The 11,544-nt window shown below is 34.9% G+C and overlaps 1 protein-coding gene and 1 long non-coding RNA gene across 3 annotated transcripts in view; one reads left to right on the plus strand and one right to left on the minus strand.

Annotated features, from left to right (window-relative positions):
- The window catches only part of LOC106464014 (retinoic acid receptor RXR-alpha-A-like), a 98,939-nt gene that overhangs the window by 40,570 nt on the left and 46,825 nt on the right, over positions 1 to 11,544 (plus strand). The window contains exon 1 of one of the 2 annotated variants that reach the window (XM_013924118.2): positions 5,348 to 5,544. The exons of the other annotated variant lie outside the window; for it this stretch is intronic. The gene's annotated coding sequence lies outside the window, so the exon portion shown is untranslated. Of the gene's footprint in view, positions 1 to 5,347; positions 5,545 to 11,544 lie in introns of those variants that run through there. 2 annotated transcript variants of the gene reach the window in all.
- The window catches only part of LOC111086905, a 29,046-nt gene continuing 19,591 nt past the window's right edge, over positions 2,090 to 11,544 (minus strand). Inside the window, exons 2-3 of the long non-coding RNA XR_002611616.1 lie at positions 3,426 to 3,514; positions 2,090 to 2,566 (exon numbers count right to left, since the gene is read on the minus strand). This is a non-coding gene — a long non-coding RNA (uncharacterized LOC111086905). The remainder of the gene's footprint in view (positions 2,567 to 3,425; positions 3,515 to 11,544) is intronic.

The following is an 11,544-nucleotide window of genomic DNA, read 5'->3' on the forward strand; positions in this document are numbered from 1 at the left end:
ATATAGCTTTTGTAATATTACACATTTCCTGTCAATGAAACACAAATAGATAAACCAGACAATAGGTTTTAAGTTCGAAATGTATAGTAGAGACGGCTGGTATGGGTGTTAAAAACTTTAATTAAAATAAAGTATAAGAACAACGTTTCGGCCTTCTTAGGTCATCTTCAGGTTAACAAAGACAGTTTGAAACTGATCGTTACTGGGCACATGTCTTGGGGACGAGAATGTGAACGGGTACGAGATTATAGGGGGCGTAGCAGTTAGATGTTAAGTGATTAATTAATATAGGCAAAAAGAAGCACCTTTATGTTGATTCAATTTTGGTTTGAGTTCTTGTATAATTAGGGCTTCTTTGATTTTGAGTTTGTTTGTTTGTTTTTCTCTACTTTGTTTTAAGTTCTTTATTATTGTATAAGTTGTTGAACGGTGTTTATAAAAGGTTTTGTCATATGAAGATACAAAAATGAATATAGATAAACAAACGTATCTGTATATACAGACCTCTTTCTTCTTCGTGGTAGTGTTATAAGAATCATAAACGTTTTTTGAGTTCTGCGGAGCAATATGCATAAAATCTCGACAATACTGTTGTTTGTTATTAAGCACAAAGCTAAACAAAGGGCTATCTGTGCTCTGCCCAACGCGGTTTCTATCAGTATAAGTCCGCAGATATATCACTGTGCCACTGGGGGGCTCTCAAGGTTTCATACTACTACTACGCCAGTATGTAATAATATCTTGGTTATTTACATAAATACATATAAAGCGGCGGACACAGCACAAATAGCCAGCACATTATGTAACTTTCCGCTAAAACAAACAAATCTCCCTCTCTGTCTATCTATGTATATAGATATATCAATACATACATTAATACTGTTAGAAGAAAAACTGTGACCAGGGTCATAATTATGTCACAGGCTAAAGTAATCAGATGACAAGGAGCTATAACCACGATCAGGTCTTACCAACTTTACTGTATAGTTCAGGCTGAGCAGTGTATACGATGGTTTTTGTAATACAAAACCAAGGGTGCTGGATCCAGTGGGGTAAGTTGCCTTACCAATAATTGACCTATAAGATTTTTCTAATATTTATTTTCAATACTTTTGTTAATGAACGACGTTTTGCCCCATCAATATTAAGGGACGGCCAGGTTTCTTCTTCTTTGAAATTAATTTTAAGATAAGCGATGGCGTTGTGACTGATAATTGCTAATTTGTGTGTGTTGCGTGCGCTCAATGTAGGCCGAATATTACCGGTACAATACATACACGGCCATGACCTTAATAGAACTACAAACCGTATAAATGGAAACACAAGTGTAATACATATACATAGATGTATCCAACGGGAATCATTTCCTTACCTTGATGCATTTTCATTGGTCGGCAACAATCTGTACCAGATGCTTGTAATTTTGTATCCTGCCGTAATCTTTTTTTTCGGTGTCTCTATTGCTACTCATATCACAAATGATCATACACAGCAAGTATGCACAGTGAAACATTTATCTTAGAGATGCAAAACTTGTGTAAATTCATTTTTCATTTCTATAAATCATAATCATTAATCATATTAAAATTTAAATTTAAAAAGGCATGCAAATTTTCCACTGATTATTTGCGTTGTATAAGCAGTAGTAAGTTCTTGGAAAAAACACCCACTGTAATATTTACATCACATGCGTAGAAAAGTGGTATTAGACACGAGCATATTTTTTTTCTACTTTAGTGATATTTTTATTACGGTTTCCTACCCCACCAACGTAAATTTACTTCCGCTTAGTACACATCATGTTATACGAATACACGTGTAAGTCATATATACCCTACATTTCACGTGATCTTGGGATTGAAAACCTGTTTTATTTCTATTCCCGCTAGGCTTATGCTGATTGTCTTTTAGTGAGTGACTTGATAACCCACAAACCTTTCTATTGCGGTTACTTGTTATATATACCGCATTGTATACAACATGATTTTGTGGTGATTTTGAATACGTGTTGTTTCAGGCTTTTAGCTAACCACAAATTGTTATTACATAATGAATCAGTTTAGAGAAGAAATACGTCACTGATATTCGATAAAAGGACCAGATTGTTTATTTCTCTAAGAAAGTGCTTCTTAAACTGTGGTTCATGGACTCCCTTCAGGTGGTCCATGGAAGTGTTGAATGAAAAAGAAAGAAATAAGCAGCATAGTAAATAGAATCCACTGTGGTTCATGGCTTCCTTCAGGTGGTCCATGGAAGGGTTACACGAAAAGAAAGCAGCATAGTAAATAGAATCCACTGTAGTTCATGTCTTCCTTGAGGTGGTCCATGGAAGGGTTGGATGAAAAAGAAAGAAATAAGCAGCATAGTAAATAAAATCCATTGTGGTTTATGGACTCCCTACAGGTGGTCCATGGAAGGGTTGGATGAAAAAGAAAGAAATAAGCAGCATAGTAAATAGAATCCACTGTGGTTCATGGACTTCCTTCAGGTGGTCCATGGAAGGGTTGCATGAAAAAGAAAGAAATAAGCAACATAGTAAATAGAATCCACCGTGGTTCATGGGTTCCTTCAGGTGGTCCATGGAAGGGTTACATGAAAAAAAAGCAGCATAGTAAGTAGAATCCATTGTGGTTCGCCGAGATAGAAAAAACAAATTCAAGTGTTATAAACCTACAGATGTACTGCTGAGCCACTGGGGGCGCACCTAACCGTGCAACAAAACTAAACATTAAACAAACTTTCAAGATTTAAAATAATTGCCTTTATTTACAACCAAAGGACTGTAGTTGTTACAGATGTTTTAAACCAAACATTTTCCTCCAGAATATGTTGAAACTGTATTCTAAGCTTTGTTTTTCAATTACTTATTGTGTTATCACACGTTTTTTCTTCTTATTCTAGTGTTGTATTCGTTACTTGTATTCCTCTGTTTGCAGTTAGTAGAGCTTTCATTTCTTTTCTTTTTTACCTTGAAATGTCTTGTCCAATTTCAGTGCTAAATTGCGAAAGGATTTCGTGCAGTCACTTAACACTACATCTTGATGAGATTTTAAAGGTCATTATATGAGAATGGCACGAAGCAGTGGGGGGAAATCCTCGTTCACAAACCCACAGATGTTATATGCTCACATGTATTCTAAGCAAATAATCTATTACAAAATATCTACATTTTCAAACTAGTGTTAGGCGAATTACGGAAATATAAAAACACGAAATTAAGCCCATTTTATCTATACATGCAAAGTAACTGTGACTCAAACTGTTTAAAAATATCTATACACTCAACCTGTTTAATAATATATTCAAACTGTTTAACAATATCTATACACTCAAAATGTTTAACAATATATATATATACACTCAAACTGTTTTAGCAAAAAGAAACAAAAATTAAGCTTTCTCAGTAATTTTTTTAGTATACGTACACACATCATCTTAGCTAGACCGCTATTATACTTGTTGTATCTCAGCCGTCCTGAAGAGCATTGGTATTTGGCGGAAGGACTCGTCGGCACTGGATATAAGAAATATATGTATTGTCAATATATTATTACATATTATTCTTTGCTTTCACGCATAATTTCTTAGAATTGTAATTGCATAGCTCAAACATAAACATCATATAACATATCATATTCAAGTAATTCTACAGGGGTAAAATATCAGCGACACCTGTTTCTCAAACTTGTTATATAATCACAGGAATTCCCCGAGATTATTCACATTGCACAACAAGTCAGTATAATGTTGCATTATCACAAGTAAGTAATTTCATTTCACAATAATAAGATTTGTCACTGAATAACAATTTTTACTTCTTTATATATATATGGTTACGAATGATTAGCCAAAACCTTATACATGCCTATAACAAGTAACGGATATAAACGTTTGCCATGATAGAGAGAGAAAAAAAAAACGGAGCGGGGCCTGGTGGTTAGCATGCCCTGACTGTGAATCTGAGGATTTCATGTTTCACGTTCCCTTGCAACAAAATGCACTCCGCACTTTGAGGCTATGGGTGTGTTATAAAAGAAACGATCAAATCCCACCTTACTGTCGTATAGACAGTATCTTCCCGAAGAGTTACGTTGGTGCTGTACTTCTAAAACAAAAAATACTTATAAGTCTCTCCCCCCCCCAAAAAAAAAAGAACATTGCAGGTATGAACCTATGTACAGCATAATAATATCAATTGCTATTGGCTACAATAATACTAAACTGCACTATTTTGACGTGTCCATGAATTATAATTATCTCATGGCGTTTGTGTGTCTTTAGACCAAATCTTATTAGCTAGCATGCAAATATTACGCTATATTAACGGTGAAACATATCCCCCCCAAATGCCCTTTTTTTCTCTATCATAAAAATTGTCAATAACTACGAAAAGTTACAACTGATTCTAATAAATAAGACACAGGGTCTTGTAGGATTTTACAGTAAAACAAGTAACCACTATGATTTGTTATTAAGAGTTACTACGCTATAATTCACTGGTTAGTTTTAGATAACAAAGGTGGTGATAAGACAAACTGAATAGGAATAAAGAAGGATCTGTGTGCTTCTTATATTTTTTTTTTTACCCTATGTGTACTAAAAGCAACCCACAGTTTCCATAGCATCTAACAACCTCCCCCCCCCCCATCAAAAGTACAATAAAATATGCTTGCCTTACGTTGCTTGAACAGTGCCAGTTTTTGTCAATGACCCCCTGCCCTTTCAACGTACTCTGCACATTATTGGGATGAAGACTCCAAAAGGAATACTTCGTGCTTCCTTATGTCCATAGAGGACTTTTGTGGTAATTATATATTTTTTTCGTGATATGTATTTTCTCTTGTATTTAAACCGAGTCCTGTCTCATGCCAGTTGAGTGTTCTGCTGTCTGAGCCTCCTAGGACTTCCAAGTAAGATAATTTTTTTATTATAAAAACTACTCAAACTACTACATTTCTAACAGGTTTACAGATAGTGCATGAGAAATTCCTTGTCGAAATTCTTATCACCCAAATATATATATATATAAGTATGCATATATCAAAGTGTTTTAATTCACTAAAGCTTTGTATGCACATATTATGTATATATATGTGTGTGTATTGATACACACAAGTACTTATACCTCTACACACACACACACATATATATATATGCTGAAGATTAGTCGCTCTTTATAAGGATAATGTTCCAGATCACGTGCTGCCCTTGGAACTATTTCCTTCATCGTTGTTCGTGCTCATTATGATGGCAGTGATTACACAATATTTCTTGACACCGCAATTTACATTTTAACAAGTTTTTGCGAAGGACGGCGAGACATATCTTAGGCCGCACACTTTGACAGCTTTCCAAGCACCTTCTACTGTCGTGGACGTCGGTTTCCAAGACCACGTTGGCAGACTAAAGACATAATACTCTACTGGAACTTCACTTTGACAGCTTTCCAAGCACCCTCTACTGTCGTGGACGTCGGTTTCCAAGACCACGTTGGCAGACTAAAGACGTAATACTCTACTGGAACTTCAGTGAAAGACGTGACAGGTCTGTGATTATATTTTTCTCATGAAAGCATATGTTGGTTTCCAGGTGTAGCTAGAAGTGCTAAACGTTTTGTTTATGAGCCTCAAATGTTTATCACTTTGTTAACGTAAGAGGGAGACGTGTTTAGTTTCATAGGGACCCGGCATGGCCAGGTGGTTAAGGCACTCGACTCGCAATGTGAGGTAAGAGTTGGCGGTGGGTGGTGATGACTAGCTGCCTTCCCTCTAGTCTTACACTGCTAAATTAGGGACGGCTAGCGCAGATAGCCCTCGTCTAGCTTTGCGCGAAATTCAAAAACAAACAAGCATCATAGCAATGATTTTACTGGGTGAAAGGGTTTTCTGTCGTATACGTAACCTTTACTTTGCAGATTGGTGCCCTATTCGTTCTACTGTGCCATTTTTCCCGCTTTCGTGGAGAACATTGAAGGGTCCTTCCTCCAATATTTAATTGACCATCATATAACTATCTCGCTGTATGAATACTTCTCTTCGGAAAGTCTGTCGTGGCAGAATGGCACAATTTAATAGTCAGGAGTTCGATAAGTATATAGGTGCTGATCATATTTCGTGGCACCGTGTTCGCATCTGCAGCTGTACGTTAACTGTATTAACGTGCATATTAGTATTTATAGAGTGCAATTTACTCTGTGGATGTTCGCATAGATTCATATAAATAAAAATACAGAACAAAATAAGCAGCATTCCGACTCTTCTATTACCATGTCAGTCAATACAACTATGATGCCTCACAGCGGCATGTCTGCGGACTTAAAACGCTAGAAACCGGGTTTCGATACCCGTGGTCGGTAGAGCACAGATAGCCCACTTAATTTCAAACGAAGCGAAAGTAAGGCAACTATAATATTAAGTTGGATGTTTGAACTCCGGAGACTGCTTTTCAGAAGGTTTTATTAAACACTCTCTCTCATAAACTTCAGTAGTACACAGTGAGTTGTACGAAAGAAAAGGCGACAAACATGTCCTATAATATACATATACCTTATTTCTGGAATTATTGTAGTTAACTGTTCTGTTTTATACTGGAGGCTTATAAAAAAACTCCATGTTTACAATTGTTATATATTAAAAACTACTTGTCGGCGGGGAACAGAATTACGTTATTCACTAAGGGTGACAGAAAGAAGAAAATTAGTTAAAACAGGTAAGTCTGTATTTTGTGACCACCTCAGTGAACTTTATAGGATTCTATACGCATTATAGCACATCAACCACCAATAATTTCCTAAACGTGCTACTTGGTGATGATAAAACATAATTTTGAAGATCAAGTAATCACTATAACTCTGTTGCGGCTCATATACACTGTTTATATTTAAAGTTATATCGCAAAAATCTGTGACATATTAATAGAAATACGCTGGCCATAAAACTACTTTATTCATTAAATAATTCCCTGGAAGATTTTCAGAGTTAGGTTAAAGTAATAATGTATCATTTAATATACTGAACACAATATGTTATGTACCATGGAGTTTTGACAGCATCCACCAGAAGGTGTTAAAACAATAATTTCATAACTTAAAAAGGCCCGACATGGCCAGGTGGATAAGGCGCTCGACTCGCAATCTGAGGGTCGCGGGTTCGAATCCTCGTCCCATCAAACATGCTCGCCCTTTCAGCCGTTGGGTCGTTATAATGTTACGCTCAATCCCACTATTCGTGAGTAAAAGAGTAGCCCAAGAGTTTAGGGACGGCTAGCGCAGATAGCCTCGTGTAGCTTTGCGCGAAATTCCAAAACAAACAAGCAAACATAACTTAAAGAATCTAAAATTATTTACAGTGATACATCATTGATTGTTGACAATATATTTACCTATTTTCAAATGAATACTTAGTGATAATTTAGATAAAAACTGGTATATCACAGTTATTTCCAAGCAAATAGGACGCATATATAGTCATAAGGGGCACAGAGCCGATTTTGTTCATTTGTTACAATCGAAGTATTTTTCATATATTGCCTCAAGAATGCAATCTTTTTGTGTGTACTGTTTAGCTAAATTATAAGTTACACGTTGTGAACTGGAGAATAAAATTAATAGATTGTGGACAGAGAGTAAAGGTAAACTGAATCTTGTGGAGCATTATTGGGATTACAACCGAAAGCATGTTAATAGCGAGGGTACTCAGTTGATGAGCCAGTGTATTCTAATCATTATAAGTTTTTGTTATAGTATATTGTATACTCCTAGTTAGACTTGTATATTAAATTAACTACGTTGTCTATTAACTCGCTTTGATTAAAAGTTAGATATGAATTGTACACCTGATTTATTTCCTGCCAGTTCGAATGACTTTATTTTTTGTAATATTTGACCTTTCGCTCTGGCTAATTGATTAGCCTTTTTTTTTATTCCATAGAGAAGATGCAGTAAATAATACAGTAATTTGCGTCTTTATAACGGTGTTTGCTCATGCAATTGATGACGTAAAAAGCGCTTAGACCAATACTATGCCTTTCGTATCCCAGCTGGCCTGATGAATTCTGGAACTGGGCAAAAGGCCTCGTCGGCACTGGATATGAAAGATATAGTGTGGTTGATGTATTGTGACATATTCCTTTTTGATTTCACTCTTAAGTTCTTAGAAGGTGTATATATTAATGGCATATAAGATATCATTGTGTCTAACGCAATTAGAAAACACTTATATTGTATAAGATATATTTGTGTGATTGGCTGGAGTAAAAAAAAAGTCTAAACTAAATGGTCATATGACGTAATGCTATAAATAATACAAAGAGCGTTTATTATTTTTATTAATGTTAAAATTGAATTATTTTCTAATAACATACCACGGACAATTTAATATAGAAGAATCCGAATTTCAGATTTAGCATGGTGAAAGGAAATGAATAATTTCGAGATTTCCTTCCAAACTTAATGATTACATTTCGCATATTATTCGAAATAGTGTTAACCCAAATAAGCCAATCTATTACATATGTATCAAATTGTTTCAGATAGCCCAAACTTTTGACAAGGTTACGACTCACCGGCCACTGTATATCATCTCAAACTTCTCCAGCTATTTTATTTTTCACATAGATTGTAAAATTTTGTTTTGTCCGGTTTTTTGTATTAGTTTTTTTAATCATTCATTCATTACCTGTTTCTCTAAAACAGGAAAAGTCCCTTATACAACGAGAAGAATTATCAGGCAACAAGCAGTAAAAATCCCTGAAGTGGGAGCTTAGGTTGTGATTTTGTTTCAGTTGAATTCGGGACTTCCCAGTATATAGAGACAAGTAAGGTCGTAGCGATAGGTGTGAAATCCCCTTTAACCGATAGTGAATATGGCATATCATACCCATACGTAAACGTGAAGACATTTTACTTAGCCTATCGAGCTATTACTAGGTGTTAAATCCCCTTTAACCGATAGTGAATATGGCATATCATACCCATACGTAAACGTGAAGACATTTTACTTAGCCTATCGAGCTATTACTAGGAGTGATAAACGAAACACAGTATGATATAAATCTCTAATGTGTATATTTTTAAAAATGTATTTTCTTTTCGAATTTTTATCTGTTGATGAAAAAATCATAATAAACTCCTCTGAGATATGATGAAGTCGCCATAAACACCATTGAAGTTAAACCCTACTTTTCATAGAAAAAAAAAGAATAGTTACGTACGTTTAGCTCGGCGTTAAGGATTTAAACATATGGTTACAGTATGGAACATTATCGACGTTAGTGGCTTATTAAATAATTCTAGCACTTCATTTACATCAGTCAAATGTTTCGTAATACACTCATTCAACCATCAGCGAAGTCTGAAAACAAGGTAAAAATTAATTAAAATATGAAGTTCAGAAGCAAGTAGAATGAGCAGTTGAATAAACCACGATGTAAACTGGTTAAAGAATACAATCAAAACAAGTGAACAGCGAGGCAAACACATTTATACATAAAATACTAATACATTAATCACAATTCAGGATACATTAAATACAGGTTGCTGGTTGTTTATTATTATATTAATGTAAATAGCTTGTCGAAATTTAGGATACATGTATTACAGGTTGCTGGTTTTTTGTTATTATACTAATGTAAATAGCTTGTCGTAATTTAGGATACATGAATTACAGGTTGCTGGTTTTTTGTTATTATACTAATGTAAATAGCTTGTCGAAATTTAGGATACATGAATTACAGGTTGCTGGTTTTTGTTATTATACTAATGTAAATAGCTTGTCGTAATTTAGGATACATGAATTACAGGTTGCTGGTTGTTTGTTATTATAGTAATATAAATAGTTTGTCGAAATTTAGGATACATGAATTACAGGTTGCTGGTTTTTTTGATAGATTGTTTAGGCAGAGTATTCATGATGAAACTTTGTTGAATGGACGGCAACTGCTTGTTGTAGAAACACTAGTGTAGTGGACGACGTTTACTAATGTAAACGGTTTGTCGTAATTTAGGATACATGTATTACAGGTTGTTTGTCATTATACTAATGTAAACGGTTTGTTGTAAGTTATATGTGTGTTTTCCTAGAGTTTTATTACAGGCTATCTGCTGTGTCCACCGAGGGGAATCGAATCCCTGGTTTTAGCGTTGTAAATCCGAAAACTTACCGCTGTCCCACCGGGAGACCTAGGACATATGAATTACAGATTGGTGGTTGTTTGTCATGATTTAAACAGTTTTAGTTGGAAGCATTTCTGTGAATTATTTAGATCAGGGTGGTCTTTCACAATTAGAAGGATTTATGTTATGAGAAGTTCAAGGTCTGTATATCCAGTTGTAACGATGGTAAAGTTCTGTTCAAGGTCTGGAGATCCAGTTGTAACAATGGTAAAGTTCTTAACTGATGTGTTATATACAAACAGGGTTTTACCAGGTAAAATGCAGTTCTGTTGGATTCCTCTAACTGTTTATAGCCTCTAGTTTACAAAGGGTTTAGTTTTCCCAATGTCTGTAACCTCATAGTCACTAAAGATGTATTTGTACATGAGCCATGAACGGAGGGGTGATGGTTGTCGAACCTTGTGCTGAAATACTTCTAATTCGGAAGATATAGGTCTAAGGTAAGTGTGAATTGAATCTGAGGGTAGAATTTTTAATCAGTCTAGAAACTCTTCTTTTAATCTGTAAACTTCGAGAACCCATGAACGGTAGACAGTAAATTGGATTAAATTTGGGAAAAGCACGTGGTTTGTTACGAGGTTAGAATTTGTTGTTAAACAACGCGTGTGTGACGTTTGTAAGAATGTTTGTTAAGTAGTCATTTTGTTTAAAACGTTTATGCTTCAGTGTAACCTTTTCGTGTTGAAGGGAGTAACTGTATGTGATGATCAGATCCCCCCGGATAGAAGCTTTCAGTACTCATATTGAATACCAGGATCGTTCTAGTATTATCCTTTTACCTTTTAATGTTTGATCGCTGTACTTTATATTATATAATCACACGGGAGTCCACAGAAACATTTTCAATCAGGGCGAAACATATATGTAGGCTTTTTGTAGGGGATCAGGTTTTACAGTGTAAGTCAACAGACTAAAAGAATATGTGTTATGTGTGCTTAAACGCAAACACAAATTTTAGAGTTTTCATAAAAATTACTAAAATCATTTGGTTTAACTACGATGTCAAGTTTACATTATAATACGTGCAATTTTTTGTGAAATGTAAGGGTGCAAATGCCACCTTTTGCCCCTTCCTGCGGGCGCCTGTATATAATCATAAGTATAATTTTTGAGTTTTATTTATTGAGATTATTAATTGTATCTGTCATTATAAACTTTAAAAATCATTAAAATATCAGTAGTATAAATGTAATTTTACAGATATTTATTTTCCTAAATTGTAGCTTTATATTCAAATGAACCAATATGTGATACCAATATTGAAGTGCTAAACCTTTTAAAACTAAGTGAAACTAAATAAAAACAAACGTTTCGGCTTTTAATAGTGTTGTAACTGTACTTTGTTAAGGGCTCGAAGTGTTACCGAACCACTG

This window comes from Limulus polyphemus, unplaced genomic scaffold (genome assembly GCF_000517525.1).
Source record: "Limulus polyphemus unplaced genomic scaffold, Limulus_polyphemus-2.1.2 Scaffold1541, whole genome shotgun sequence".
NCBI classification, from domain to species: domain Eukaryota; kingdom Metazoa; phylum Arthropoda; class Merostomata; order Xiphosura; family Limulidae; genus Limulus; species Limulus polyphemus.